This window comes from Adiantum capillus-veneris, chromosome 1 (assembly GCF_014529385.1).
Source record: "Adiantum capillus-veneris isolate H3 chromosome 1, ASM1452938v2, whole genome shotgun sequence".
Classification (NCBI taxonomy): Eukaryota; Viridiplantae; Streptophyta; class Polypodiopsida; order Polypodiales; family Pteridaceae; genus Adiantum; species Adiantum capillus-veneris.
The window spans coordinates 191,921,023-191,937,889 of NC_140931.1; the positions used below are offsets into that span (position 1 = coordinate 191,921,023).

Sequence of the window (16,867 nt, forward strand, 5' to 3'; positions counted from 1 at the left end):
CGCATGTTGGTGGGCACTTGGAGATAGAGAGAAATAGACACATGCGTCCACAGTAGTTTCGAGTGGATGCCATAAGGCGTTGATAGACAAATGCTGCTCCCACCACCTCCCAAACTCTACTTGCACAGGTTGTGCCCATCAACATCCCATAGCCTACCTACGTCTGCCACCCCTAGGTGCCACATACTGCGCCAGCTGCCTTTCCCAAAATGCCCTTCAAATTTTCCAAAATTCCCACAGATAAAAAATTGCAACTTTTCATGAGAATACTGGTTGTCTATTAATAAAAGATGGTTCATTATCTTTAGACCTAATTGCCTTTAGTGCGAGGTATTTTGTCACAAGTTACATGCTAAGCAAGCAAAAACGGATCTGAATTGTCATCAAAAGAATAAAGATTAGAAAATCTTGAACAAATCCAACCAAAATAGATAATGGGTTATTTTGGGATTTTAGAACTCAAGACTTACTTTGGCAAACCTATTCCATGTTTGTTTAGTTTAATAACCAAATGAAATCCCAGCTCATAGTCAAAGTTTTTCTATCCCATCACTTCATACCAACAATATATGGGAAATATATATTTCCACTAAAACGATTTGGGCTTAGGAATGTGATTTGTGCCCTGCCCCACCAAATGAAATCCCAACTCATAGTCAAAGTGATTTGAGTGGATCTCCTTGTTGAGATCTGGCTCGTCTTTCTATCCTACTGTTCTGTCGACTATCAGTGTGATCGTGTTTCTACCCATCCTTGATTTGGTCTATGTCTTGCTCTAAGCGAGATTGCTCGGGACTATATGGATATTGCGATAAATTTTCTTGTTATTTGAAATTTGATTAAAGCTTAAGCAAGGCTTTTATAAACCAATGTGAAAGTGAATCCTTAAAGATCATAAGAGACGTACTTCTAAGATTGCTAGGCATATGACTAATTGTGCCACCACATAGGGTATAAAATCCACACTCTCAAAAAAACATGAATGAGAGAATAGGAGAAAGAACGAACGAATTCATAAACGTCCTGGATCGCTTGGAACTCGTGACCAAAATATTATCACTAGGGAACATAATTTAATTTTTAAACGTTGATGATCTCTTGGAGCTCATGCCCAAAAATTTATCATCAAGGGACACATGCTAATTTGTTGCTGGTTTCAATAATTAAATGCGAAAACTAGTGAAGTGGCTTGAAAATCTACTGAGACATGACAATGTTTTTTCACATCGCTATTTTAGATCTTGATATCGTTTAGTGTTGATTGTTTTGTATAAGGGTTATTAAACTAGTATTGTTTATCTTTAGCAAGCTTTAGAGACTGTTACATTAATGAATTGATATTTTTATACATTTCTTAATTAGCTACCTACTCATCTCTTTGAATGCACTCTTAAAAGAAATTAAAGGTGTTTTTGTAGCTGTTGGCTACTTTGGTGCATAGCTTGTCTATGCATACGTTGATTAATATTTTGGATAGACTAAAAGGGGTGTACAATTGTATGTTTTTCTAAAATTATAGTCTTTTATTTTGTAGACTATCATATGGAGATGTCTATCCCTGACAATTTGGAGGGCCTTTTTCAACGCCCTCTCATGAAACCATGTCTTATCCCTAATTGTCTAGATGCCTTCATCCCTAGTGTTCTTTTGTCTCCAAAAACCTTTATAGCAAATGTTAGACAGCACTTAGGGAGAAAAAAAGTATCCATTATTGATAAGCACGAGGGTAGAAAGATGTTTACTTATAATAAAGTATTTAGGCATAAAAAAGGTGCATGCGTTGCTATCATTGATGAATGTATACCATTAGGAATTTCACTTCTAGAAGCTTTCAATGGTTTTCCACAAATTTGTGATGATAAGTATTTAGAATTATTAAATATTCTAAATGGGGGGGAGGGATTGTCAAAAATTGGCATACATTACACAGATAAAGGTTTTTTCATTGCATCACATATAGAACCCTTGTGCACTTCGGGATGGGTGGCTCTAGTCAAAGGGAAAAAGACATGGTTCTTTTGGGATCCGAATGATGAAGCTACAATGCATTCTTGGAAAGAGTGCATGACAAAGTCCAATTGTCCTTTACCACAACCGCATATAAGGTTCGTTGCTGAAGCAGGTTCTCTAGTATTCATACCTCCTGGATGGGCTCATGCTGTCCACACAAGTCAACGCTCAATTGGACTTTGTGGCTCTTTATTTACTATGGAGAGTTTGCACAACATTTTGCATCGATGGGATTGGTCTTTGTCAATATATTCGGAAGATAAGCTTCCACTCTTCAAAGATGTTAAAGAGCACATCACAGGCATTTTCAATTTTTCTACAGGTGATTTGGATTCTTTATTGAAAATGGTAGTCTCAAGCTTGGCGAGTGCTCCAAATCTACTAACAGTCCTCAAAATGTGGGTAAAAAAAGAGGACGCAAGCCAGATGGTCGAAAGATTCAATGTCCAAAACCGAAAGTGACTTTTGGAAAACAGCCTCAAGGTGATACACCATTTGAAGACCCAGAGCATGATCCATCCAAAAGATCAAGCTATGGGAAGTGCCATAGATCTTATGCATATGGATTTATGATATACCTGTTTGTGCAGCGTGCTACCAAAGAAATCACACTCATAGATACTTTCATGTACCCCAAGGCTACTTATGAGATGTTGTTTTCATGCTTCTTAGGATTATTGGTGTATCCCAAGGATTGTTTTTCTAATTGGCAAACATTGCCCTAGATCATTTTTTGCTCAGTCATTTGAGACAATGTTGTTATTTTCATTGTTAATTTAACACCTTTAAAAGTTGTGGTTATTTTTTAAAGCACTTCTCTGAGTATAATTTCTTTATATGATGTGTATTTTGATTGTTAATTCAACTCAACTTCAAAAGTTGTGATTCTTCTTTTCTTAAGCACTTTCCTATGTTTAATTCTGTACATTATGTGTCACAAGGACAATTTTACATATTGAGTGCTCTAGTGTGCACATACATGGATATATTGAATATGAATTAGTGAAAGACAATTTTTAAAGCGTGATATAGCCAACATTTATATATAAACTAAATTGAGATATTAGAGGAATGATATGTAAACTGTAGTTTAAGAAGATCATTGCTTGTTATAATTTTCTCATGCACTTATATGGTCTCTACATATATGCTAGGTGAAAGTGGATTAGAGACAGAACATCTAAGCCTAAAAGGAAGTATTTAGAAGCGATGTTATATATAAAAATATTTTGCGTGTCATCGGCATAACATACTTGAGAGGGTCCTACAAAAAAAATAATGGATATATATGCGGAAGGCCACATATAGTCTTGGCCATTCATACATATATATTGTCCTTTCAAAAAGACACCAATTTAATCATTATATGAACACATTAACAAAACAATTGAAGAAAATGTTTAAGGTATCATAGTTTACTGAAAAGCAACAAAAAATTAGTCCATGGACACAGAATGTGGTTCAAGAAGCCCAATTACTTGTGTAATCAATTCTCATATAGCTAAATAAGGTATTTAAAAGAGGTAGCCTATCTATAAATTTTTAGTATGCCACGAGAGTGACCTACATCAAGAAAAAGACGTATGGAAAGAGTCACACTCATATATTGTCGTAGAAAGACAATTATTATAGCTTTATAAATTAACATTTTATTAATAGAAATAGAGAGATAGGTCCATTGATATAGAACATGTAGTTCTATAAGGCCAATTGTGTGTCTTGCACGTGCATTGACTCAGTGTGACATGAAACGTTTCGAGGTTTTGAGGTTTTTGAAACGTTTCGTTTAGGAGCTCAAAGAAAGCGAAACACAGGTTTTGTTTTACATGTATGTACTTAAAATTATACATTGAATATATATGCAAATTCACATGTCAAAACATGTGAAATACCAAAATCTTGATGTGAGACTTGAGTCATGAGTGAACAAAGTAAGTCGGCAGCCAACTACAGCAACGTACATGTATAGATGAGGGGCCCATGTTGACGTGCAAGGTTGAGAGAGAGAGAGAGAGAGAGAGAGAGAGAGAGAGAGAGAGAGAGAGAGAGAGATTATTCGATGTTCGTGAGGCAATCTTTGTACATGGTTTAAGAAATCCACAAACGGGTGGTTTGGGCGGTCAAAAGAGGGCCAAAAAAACAAATCAACTCGTTTCGTCCGTTTCGGTGAAACGTTTCGGCCGTTTCACCGTTTCAGAGGGCCTAAACGCATTTTTATGTCACTATGCATGCATTGACTTTGCGTATAGTGGGCTATCTTCTTGTGCACATATAGATATCTAATAAATTAACATAGATTAGATGGTATTTGCGGAGCTACTTTGTTCTTTTAAGAGCAAAAGTGAATGGGGGTGAAAGCATGTTAATGTGTCACGCTTTTTGTGCTAGTTAGCATTTTCAAGTTAGCACATTTTTAAAAAGTTGGGCGCGGTGCGGAGAGAGAGAGAGAGAGTGTGTGAGTGAGTGTAGATTGTTTTGATGTGGGCATTCGTATGGAGGGGAGCTCCGGGGTGCAGACGCATGTCGTGTCGCTCTCTTTGGTCTCGCTCTGGTATCGAGGCAATGTCCCACAATTTTGTATCCTATCCCCATATTTATCGATCTTGTTTCTCTACAAATAAGGACACATATGGAACCACACCATGTCCATCAGGATGGGAAGCCAGTAGGGAGGTGTGCAAGAATGTGCAAGGGAGTAGTGAAGACGGGGGTGTACAACAATTGAGCCAATTTCTTATGGTCGTGGTTGATGCCGATGGATGCCACGGCCCTGTCTGGGCATGGTTGTAAATTGTTTTTTTTAATATATTTCAGAGTTACTCACAAATTGTGAGTAAAAAAGTTAGTTTTTACCTAGTGTGTATAAGTTGTTTATGTAGTTACTAAGAGAAGTTGAAATTGTAGAAAGACACTTATACCTTAAACATTTTGTTTCATAAAATTAAAAGTTTCTTAATCAAATTTGAGCCTTTTACACATTTTAAATCTATAAGTAGTGCACAATTATATAGAGAATCTATTTGTTACTACATTGGCCGTCAAATTATGATCATGATGCAAAATGTAGTATGGGTATCAAGGAAATATAGCTTTCTTATATTGTGCTCATAATATACCTAATACAACTGAGTGTCAACGTTCAGGGTCATATGGATGTGACTAGTGAAAACAATTGGGATAACGAATTGCTGGATTGCATAGTGCGAATTCAAGAAACTTTAGATCACCATCGAGCATCAATAAAACTACAAGATGATCTTTTTAAAGTTTTGTTTCATGGCGTGGGAAGCACAAAGCATAAAAGATCGTCGTTAGGTGATGACAAAGAGAAGTGTCTGGCCGAAATTTTGGTAGAAAAGTCAACTAGCTGGGATGGAAAGATCCATGAAAATTTTGTACCATCAAGTTTCTCTCAACTAATGAGAATTTATAAAAGTAAAGGCATGGTGAAACCACAAGAGTGGAAGCTTTGCATGGGTGATGAGGCTTCCTCTCATACACCACACTTGCTTTTTCCAAGTCTTGAAGATGGTGAAGATAGTTTTCTCAAATGTACGTGCGATCATGGAACTCTTCCAAGGGCCTTACAACGTGATTGCAAAATGTGTTGTGAAAAATGTCCCATATATCAGAAGCCAAGGAAACAGATTATGTCTTTTCATTACATCTCTTTGATCGATCAATTGAAGGAGTTATGTCGAAGTGAAGCTTTTTGCCATGATTTTCTTGGTATGTGGCGCTCAAGAAGTAACTAGCTAAACAAGGATCTATCTGAGGCTCCTGAGCATATCCATGAATTTTGGGATGGTGAGAAGACAAGATTATGTCAACAGTTTTGGGACCCTTGTGGAAAATGGGAAGCACCGGTTGTTTGTCCCAACCAGTCTTGTAAGATGACTTACAAGGCGTTCCTAGAAAAGCTAAAATGTCAAGAGCTTCAACAAGGTTGGAATCAGGATTTGGACAAATACTTGTTCAATTGCACCTATTGTAAACAAGTAATTGATCAAGAAAAGAAGGAGATTCAGGTATTTTCTTACCAAGTATATATTGGCCTAGCTTTATGCATTTGCACACATTTGACTACCTCAACATAAGTATGTATACAAATAATACACACACATTTACATAGACATATGCATGTTTATATGTACTTGTGTTTTATATACATATAATTAGAGCATGTACATGTGTGATCATGTAGACACACATAGACATATGAATGTTTATATGTACGTATGTTTATATATATGTAATTAGAGCATGTCCATGTATGATCATATATATGACCCTGAACTTTTAAATATGTTATGAATGCATGTATATATATTTTTTGTTACACATAGTATAAATTTGAGCATGTGTGTTATATACATAAACACAAACAACTAAACACACATTTTTTATCTTATTAAATGGATTGATTGTTTTGATAGGGTGATCCTAGAAATTTTGCATTAATGTTGCATTGGGATGGCTTCCAAGCAGCTACAACCACAATAAAGGATAGTGTCGTGGTCGAAGTTGCTGTTTTGAATGGTGGCAAGAAGTCTACTATAGGCTCTATACCTGTCCTTTTTTTGCCTTTGTCACACAAAGACCTAGAGAAAAAGCAAGGGATATTCTTTCATTTTTCTTATATCCCTTGATTTTAGAGTTAGAAAGCTCATTTATTGATGGCGTTGAGGTAGATTTATAACTACCCATCCAATGATATTAGTGAGGAGCTTAATTCTAACTCAATTCACCTAAGAACTTTGCTTATGTTATGCATCGGAGATCATCCTGCTCAGTGCAAGCTAGGTCAAGTGAAAGATGGTGGGTCAAGATTTTGTAGGAGAGATAAAGCTAAGGCAACCGTAACAGAAGATTCCCATGGGAGGCGTTATGTTTATGATGATAATAGAAAACAAGACAGATTTCCTCCAATGGAAAGACATGTTAAAGAGATGTGGGATGCAATTCGACATTCACGTCGGTGTACAACAAAGGAGAGAAAAGAGGAGATTCTTGGAGAAGCTGGGTTATCAGGCGAATCCATCTTATGGAGATTGTACCATTTGTATGGTTTTGACATCTCAAAAGATCTTGTCTATGATGTGATCCATATTTTGTCCTTGAATTTGTTTCAAAAGTATATTCGAAAGCTAATGGAGGATGCTTCTATGACCACAAAGAAGAAAATTGATGAAGCAATAAGAGACGTCTCCAAAGCCATACCCAAGGATATTATAAATTCTTCGCAGTGGCCATATAATCCCTCAAAGCACTATAAGATGTTCAAAGCTGAGGAGTGTCAAAAGTTTGTTCAATGGTGCCTTCCCTATATTTTAAACATGGTACCTAGTATTAGCACAAAACACACTCAATTGGAACTTTTGCTCATTGATATTACACACATGTTCTTTGATCAAACAAGAGATTGTGGTTCGAGTGCAAATGATATACAAGTTTGTCGTTCCTTATTGATATCTTGGCGTATTTTATCTGAAGAATATGATGGTCTGAATAGCTTGCCCCTAGAGCATGTTGCAGGTTAGCATTCTACTTGTAGAATGTATCTTAAAATCTTATGTTTACATTATCCATTTGTTTGTAATATTTTTTGATGCTTTATCAGGTAGTGGAGAGATACTCGATGACATTTTCAGTCATGGCTCACATGATTGCTTTTGGTGCTTCTCCTTTGAAAGAAGTGTTTCAGGATATTTGAGGATACCAACCAACAACAAGGCAAATGAAATTTATTACACTTGTTTTCATAGTCGCCTTTTATTCACTCATCTATGGCAATAATTACATCTCGAGCTAGATGGTATTCGTGCATGTGAAAGAAACAAGCGTTTCATCCATTCTTGCTTGATATTTCCAGAAGGAAATGTGGGTCACTGCTTTTCTCCAACATGCTATGAGTGGTATGAGAGATGCATTCTGCAGGTGAAATCTAAACCGGATGCACTTAAAGTGTGGAATGCAAGCGCTCAACTTTCCCAATGTGGTTGCAAGATTTTGGCAATGAGAAAAGGAATTCTTGTGGGGGGAAGACTAGGAAAACATTCAAATTAAGTGACCTCGAGAAGGAGTATCTAAGAAACTTTTATAACAGATCTAGGGTCAATGCCCTAGAGTACAAGGATGTTCGAGGTACTGCATTTTGTTATTCTAAAGTTTTTGTGCATAAGAAGAAGTACCACGTCGGTGATTATGTGATTCTTAACACTAGGTTGGTAATGGGACACTTTTATGTCCTGTGAAGTGACCATTTTCCTTGAATTATGTCAAGAGTTTCAAAGTGGATTTGGAGGTGCTATCTGTCTAGAAAGTTGTCTCATGAGCTGAAAAAAACTTGACATTTTTTTGGAATATCAATTCCATCTTTAACCTTGTCCTTGCACAACATTTCACAACCTAAACTGTGTGAAAAAACGGGTCATGTTTTTGGGTTTTTTCAACTTTTTGCAACTATACCACTCTAGAATTCATGTTTGTGAGGTCTATAATGTTAGAGAACTATCTTTAGTAGTCCTCAACATGTCTTGATGCTTCTAGGGAGAAATAAATGTTAAAGTTGTAAGTTATGACCAAATTACAAAAATTGTCAAATCCTGTTTTTTAGCCAATTTTAGCTCTTCTATGATTTTTTTGGTGGCTTTCATGATATCCAAATGCAGTTTTGATTATCTATGTCGCATATTGTAACATAAAGCTAATATTCTTGAGTTTTGGGGCACCTAATACCCTATTTTGCATAGTAGACAACGATGGTTGATTTTTTCAATTATAGAAGAAAACGAAACATTCTAGTATATCAAGTATAGCTTTTTCAATATTGTTAGTTTCTTGTGACAACTACATGCATTTTGTAGGTAGTAACCATATCTAGTCATAAGGATCAAATTTGGCTAGATATTGAATAGTTTCTATGGGATTCTACAACTCATAATGTTGAACCCAGTTTTTTCATGTTTACTGTATTTAGCACTTCATCTTTGTCCCCAAGATTCCCCTTGGTAAGAGATGTATTATTCTTTTGACATGCTCCATGGCTCCTTATGAACCTAAAGGACAATAGGGAACTAAGAAAACATGCATATATTATTTGTATTGAGCGTGGCTATAGAAACTTTGATGATAGGTTTGCAGAATGGTAAAAATTCAACTTTTTTGTACCTATTTCTTTTGGCAAAACAAAAAATAGTGAGTGAGAAGCAATCATATGTTCTGATCACCAACCCATTGAAGTTAACTAGGAATTTATCTCAAGTCCTACAAAAATCCCTAATCTTATTTTTATGCAACAAAACGTAAGAAATGACTGTTTTGATGAAAATGTATTGGTCCATCAACTTTGGAGGCTTGGTGTGACCAAAAGATGAGAAATTTTACAAGTTTCTTATTTTTTCCATGTGTAGTAGGCCTTGAACTATAACCTCATGAAAGGATTTTACAAAATGAGTGGATCTACTATGGTTTTGGAGGTTTTTCAAAACCCTGAAAGGACACTTTTATGTCCTGTTAGGTTACCAACCTAGTGTTAAGGATTCACACCATAGAGGATGCATTAAGAAAATATTTTCACATGAGCAAAGAAGAGAAATTGAGATTTTTGTTGTACTTAGTTGTATACAAAATAGCTTTCAGAACTTGGACTCTATAACAAGTATGCCTCTTATCCCCAAAAGTGATAGGGAAAAATTGGTAGATACTATGATACCACTTGCTAGCCTTGGCCAAAATTTCTTTTTGCTCCAAGCTTCATCAGTAGAAATGCAGATTGCTTATGAAGTTTCAGGCCGCAATGTTCGATCGAGATTGTTGCATCCATGATAACCAGGGTGCATCCCTCCATGGCCAATAGAGGAAGATCATGTGTTGGTTATTCAAGGATCCGACAGAAAAGAGGCTAAGGTTATGAGGGTTGACATTCATGGCAAGAAGGCGCTTCTTTTTTGGTTGCATTCCACAGATGAGCCTTCATGGGTGGATTGGAATGAACATCTCAACTCTACTTCCATTTACATCTTACAACTAGGTATGTCTTATTTTCCATGTGCTTATTGCTATTATGCGTGTAGAATGTTAAGAAAAAGTTTTGCAATGTATCTATATTGATAACTAGGATAGTGCTGCATTAGAACTTTTTGAGATGAATAGATGCATTTAGAGACAATTTTTTCCTTTCAAAATATGGAGTTTTTCCATCAAACAATGAATTGTTTTTGAACTTGAGGACCATATCAAGTTTTTGGCAAAGAGCTCACATGTTTATATGCATAGTAGTTATCATATCTATATTGATAACTAGGGTAGTGTTGCTTTGGAATAAAAGCATTTAGAGAAAAAATTTTCCTTTGACAATATGATGTATTTCCATTTAACAAATAATATTTTTAGAACTTGAGGACCATATCAAGTGTTTGGAAAAGAGCTCAAATGCTCATACATAGGAATACTTAACTTGATCATATCATTTGTTTATGTATGCATTATTGGCCAATGAATGAGAAGGAAAATGTAGTAACAAATTAATGGTCATCATTTATCTTTAAATCATGATAAGTTGATCCAAGGATTGGTTAATAACTATTGTGTGATTATTTACTTGTCCACGTGTTTATGCATGTGTATTCAATATCCTCTAAACAATGTTCAAAATATGAGGTGCTTTGCACTATGTTCTCTTGGAAAAGAGTATATGAAAGATGCTATATAGATCACATGGATATTTACTTCAAGAAATTTATGTGGTATGTAGGTCAGAAAATGTATATGAAAGATGTTGTATGGATCATATGTATATTTACTTCAAGAAATTTATGTGGTATGCAGGACAAAAAGAGCTACTCTACAATGATGACTCAAATAAATGGGGGATATGGTCAAAATGTATGGTTTTAAGGAATTTTGATCTTGCTCGACTAGCAAGGCAGCATTAGTCATGGATGTTCTTATGAATTTTGAACTACAAGGATTTTGTTTGGTGCACTAAACTTGGAATGGTCATTGCAAACACTTAATGCAATGTAATGTAGCTACATAAAGACACCTCATCTTATTGTTCAAGTTTTGTGGTGTAAGTAGTCCACGAATGAGTTATTTTATCACTCGTGGACAGTATGGACTAAGGAATCCCCTCTAGGTGCTAGTAATGTTGCTACACAAGTCAAGTTCTTTAGTGTTCTTCTCCTCTTGGTATTTAGTTTTTGCATCATGTCTTTGAAAAAGCTTAAGAGAATTTATTTCTCATTGGATATGTCTTCTTTTTAATGTAAAGTATGATTCTATCAAAGTTAGTTATCAACATATAAAATAGATGTGTTTCTAGGATACACTTCTATTACATGAAAAGTATTGTTTTCTCATAGGTGTATATTGTGTGGAAACAATTATTATTGCATCAAGTTTTGAATGGGCCTTGGCACATTAATTTGACCAAGACATGTGATGGTGGACAATCATGATTTTCAAATTACATGGTTATGGTTTCAAATGGGTCTTGATGTATAGACTAGTATTCCCTTAACATGTCATGGTGTAATTTTTCATTCCCTTAACAATTTATTTCTCATTAGATATGTCTTCTTTTCAATGTAAAGTATGATTCTATCAAAGTTAGTTATCAACATGTACAATAGATGTGTTTCTAGGATACACTTCTATTACATGAAAAGTATTGTTTTCTCATAGGTGTATTTTGTGTGAAAAAAATTCTTATTGCATGAATTTTTGAATGGGCCTTGGAACATTAGTTTGACCAAGACATGCAATGGTGGACAATCTTGATTTTTAAATTACATGGTTATGGTTTGAAATGGGTCTCGATGTATAGACTAGTATTCCCTTAACATGTCATGGTGTAACTTTTAGTCTTTGTCTACCAAAGTTTAAGAATGGAATCTTAAAGTACATTCTCCTCTTTGGTGTCCTTGTACATACACTGAGAGGAGTAATTAAGTTAAAAATTGGTGGAATAGAGCTCAAATTAAGGATGTGTCTCATGCAACTCGTAATTATATTTGGTAAGGTAATGACTCTTTTTATTGTTTATGTTGCAAGCATCTCACAAAATATGTATCATTTCACACTCTTGCTAGTGAATTATTTTGTATCGTGATTAAAGTGGTGCGGGGAGTAGAGATATTATATAATGTTTGATATTTCATATTTGACAAATAAGAATCCCAACAGGTCGTTCACTTGCATCAACTTTGGTGATTTCATGCCAAATATTCCACAAAATAGTTTGGCTTTATTGGGTTTCTAAGGATTTTAGTGTGGAACAAAATATCAAATTTTGTGTGTAGCAAAATGCTAGAAAGATTAGAAAAAGATTACATTAAGAAGAATTGCCTTGCTCTGTGTACTGAGAGCAGGGGAAGGCAAGCTAGGTCGTCAGGAGAGGGCGGTGGAATGTCCTGGAGCTCTATCCTTTCGCATGCTTAGTGGTTGGTGGGTTGCACACTGCCTTGATCTCCTTGGGTTGCAGGAGTCTGTGTCGGTCGGCAGGGGAGATCCTGGGTACATACTGTCTCGCTGCCCTTGTTAGTCTTGGAGATCACTTGCCTTTTTAGCTAGAGGCCTTATTTTTCCCTTGGAGGGTCTTGCGACGACCCTGTTCTTGCTTGGAGCGAAGCAACCCGCCATATTGGGTGCGGATCTTGGTGTAACGGGGGTGCCCACTATTGGGGAGGCTTGGTTATGGGGTCTCGGATCTACTGGCATTTGTGTTGATATAACCTTTGGAAGCTTTGCGTATTATGCAGTCCTGGTGAGAGCGGGGTGGGTTTTGGGAATGTGTGAGCTTCTACAAGTCCTTGTGGCAGCTCGATTCCACTAGGAGTAGTCTTCTATTCTGGGGTGAACTGTTGTTCTTGTGTCTTCTTGGTTCGAACTATGAGAAACACCTTTGCTTTCTCAAGACTTCAAGCTTGATGTCTATTTCTGTCTCCACTTGGTTGCAACTCTCCTGGGCCATGTAGATGGCAGTGTGTGTGGCAGGGTCGTCGACATGGTGGCACCCTAGTCAGCATATTAGTGATGGGGATGATGGGTTTTTAGTTATAATTCTTGTAAGGTTGAGGATTTGTAATGATGCTTGTAAGGTTGAGGCTCCTTGTAAAAGCCTACACATTTGTCTCTTGTGGTATATTCTTTTGGCCATGGCTTGATTTGGGCATGATGTAGGTGTATTGGTTGCTTTCTATTAATATAATCTCTCATATAATGTGAGATTGGAAAAAAAAAAAAACAGGAGAAGCTTACATTAAATTTTGATTGAGTGTTTAATTAAGTCAACTTGGGACAAAATGGTGAGAACAATGTAAAAGATCCATATTGAGTATATTTCCAATCTATGACGACAATTTTATAGGCTCTATCGGTTCGTGATATGTTCTTTTTATCTTAAAGGATCGTAGATAAGTTGTCAACGAAGTGTTTTGCAAATGCTTTTTAGGGTCAAGGACACTTTTTTGGAGGTAAATGAGCCATTGGATCAAGAGGTCGTCATGTTGAAGACGTTCAAATGAAAGCATAGTGGGAAAATTGGGAATCCCATGAATTTTTCCAGATATCCCATGAATCCCACTTTATACAAGGGAATGTTTATTTCCACATTGCAACTAGTCCCAAGTGGCGTCTATTTTCCCATATTAGAATTCATTGTCCCACTTGGGTTTGTATAAGTACCACAAGGAATAATCCATTTCCTCATGGGAAACTAGATTTCCACTTGTGAAAAAAGAGGGAAAAACGAATTCCAGTTGGGAATAATACTTGGAAAATCGGCAATGTTCTCTTGTGTATGCGATGCCTCTCGAGCAGAAGCTCATGATGTTATTTATTGTATGAAAAACACTGGAAAAGACTCCGTTTTCCTACATGAGAAAATTTCTAAATCTTCTTGTGAAAGAGCGGCGCAGTAATATTGGACTGTTCGCATTTCTTGCACCCATGATGTCATGTCTTAATCTATATACCTACCGATTATTTAGCTCTATGCTGCGATTAGTCTGCGAGGAAAGTACTTCGTATAGGCACCGTTAAGTAGGGCTCATCACGTTTGCCGACTGCAGGCAATGCTATGAATGGCCATCGAATATTTTTGTATCTGTCCGAGTCGACTGCTCGCACCATCGTTCATCCTCTATTTCCAGCTTGTGGTACAATCAATTGTTGAGCGAAAGGCATGTTCGTACCAAAAGCCATAGCGCAAATGATACAATGCCCATAGAACAATTCTAAGCGAACTTTTGTGTGAACAAGGAACCAGCAAGGGAGATAATTACAACAAGATTTCTAGTAAGGTTTGAACTCCAAAATTGCCGGAGTGCGAAGCACGCATTGTTCCAACTAACCACTCCTGCACCCATGCAAAGATGTCATGTCTCTAAATCTGTACTAAAATAGAAGGCCTATGGGTCTTAGGATAGAAACCCGGCTCATTATTGGCCCCTTTACCCTAATGGGTACTTTTTGGGTTTGGGCGGTGTGTTGGTTGGCATTGTGCAGGGAGTGATATAGGTTTGGAGCCTATTAAATGTTGTCCACAACCTTAGGCTTATTGAAGCACTACAACACTAAATGAAGATATCGACGCGTCTATATCGACGGACATTAGCGGGCGTCGATATACGCGTCGCAATGTGCGTCGATATACGCGTGGAAAAGCTTTATTTGCGACGCGTATAACGACGCGTATATCGACGCAAAAAAAATTGGAAAAAAAAAACGAAACCCGCGCACAGGGACCATTTTCGCCTGCTCGGGTCTTGGCCAAACCTGCTGCGCAGGTATTATGTCCATCTCTACCCTCCCCAACCCCCCCTCTCTCTCTCTCTCTCTACCTCTACATCGTGTGTGTGTGTGTAGGAAAGAGAGAGAGAGGAGAGAGAGAGAGAGAGAGAGAGAGAGAGAGAGAGAGAGAGAGAGAGAGAGGAGAGAGAGAGAGAGCGGTGTGTGTGTGTGTGTAGAAAGAGAGAGAGAGAGAGAGAGAGAGAGAGAGAGAGAGAGAGAGAGAAATGTGTGTGTGTGTGTAGGAAAGAGAGAGAGAGAGAGAGAAATGTTTGTAGGTAATCAAAAAAGAGAGAGAGAGAGAGAGAGAGAGAGAGAGAGAAATGTGTGTGTATGTGTGTAGGAAAAAGAGAGAGAGAGAAATGTGTGTAGGTAATCAAAGAGAGAGAGAGAGAGAGAGAGAAAGAGAGAGAGAGAGAGAGAGAGAGAGAGAGAGAGAATTAATGTATGCTTAGAAATTAAAACTAAAGAAAGAAATGAAATGAAATGTTATATTAACGTCTTCGAAAGGCCAAAGTGATCTATGAGACATGAGACAAGAAAGTTACAATGTGATGGATCTGATACAAAGTCAGAGTAAGAAGATGACAAAATAAAATATTATGGAATCCTAAACTGCTGGGTGTGGACTAAACGGCTAAACGAGCTAGTTGGGATAGGTAGATCTCCTCCATGGTCAGTACTCTGACCGGACGTTGTGCATGTCGAGCCAAAGTGACCTAGCTAGATGCTCTGATGCAGCCTCTGTCGATGTTGTGTAGTCCTCCGCAGTCGTGGGCATCTAGATCTCCCTAGATCAGTCGCTCGTTCGATCATTAGAGATATAGGGAAGTAGAGAGCGAGAGAGAGAGAGGTAAGTAGAGAGATAGAGAGAGAGAGAGATAGGAAATAGAGAGATAGAGAAGAGAGTTTTATATATATATATATATATATAAATTATATATATATATATATATATATATATATATAGAGAGAGAGAGAGAGAGAGAGAGAGAGAGAGAGAGAGAGAGAGAGAGAGAGATAGGGAAGTGGAGCTCCAGGAGTTATGGTAGAGAAATAGGAAAATAGAGAAATAGAGAGAGATAGGAAAATAGAGAAAGAGAGATAGGGAGAGAGAGATCGAGAGAGAGATAGCGAGAGCGAGATGAGATCGAGAGAGAAAGAACGAGAGATAGGGTACGTAGACAGAGAAGAAACTATGGAACTAAAAGAGGCAAAGGGGTTTTGCCTGCTACATGCATTGCCATGTACACCTGGGAGTGCACGTATGTGTCTACCCATATAGGATTTGACCAATAAAGACGAGATTTTGACCCGGTGGTCTTGATCTCCGTACAGCTCTAGACCGAGGTGTACAGAGATTGGGCAAGACTAGAGAATGCGAGGTAGTTTACGTTGTGAGGAGTATATATATATATATATTAAAAACACCATTCATAATCATTGTAGATGGCAACGTCATCAACTAACATGGAGAAAAAGATTGCATGCTCGTGCACGCTCTGTAAGTATCAAATCCTGCGCAAGCGTAGGATATGTAATGAGCATGTGCACAAGTACGGAGAGTTTGCTAGAGAAACCGTACAGAATCTGCGATACGACTCCTACAGAACGGGCATTGATTTTCGCGACATAGCATCTACATCTGAGAGAGAGAGAAAAAAGATTATGCGTGAAGCTGGTCCGACCAATATAGAGCCACGTATGGAAGTAGAAAAGGGCTTACAGACAGAAGACGACAGCATGGAGGAGATGCTGGATGCCTTCTTCCAGACAAGCGAGGAGAACGCGAAGGAAGCAGCACTAGAAGCCGTGCGCCTATCTCCTGAAGACATGTTGAGAATGTTGGCACATCAACCAATCTATGAAGGCGCCAAAATATCTGTGCTTCGTACTTGTCTGGCGTTTTTGAATCTTCAGTCAGTGTACGGGTGGTTAGGTGCAAGCGTCACTGCTTTGTTTAGGTACGTAATTTACAAAAGAGATTTTCCGATTGCAACGGTGATGTGTTCGGAGAGCTTTTTAATTTAATGTGGCTTAAACAGGTTATTGCGGGAGAAACTTC

The 16,867-nt window shown here is 37.4% G+C and overlaps 1 pseudogene; it reads left to right on the forward strand.

The window, feature by feature from the left end:
- Positions 1-1,548: 1,548 nt before the first annotated feature.
- Positions 1,549-2,759, forward strand: LOC147466220 (uncharacterized; annotated as a pseudogene).
- The last annotated feature ends 14,108 nt before the right edge of the window (positions 2,760-16,867 follow it).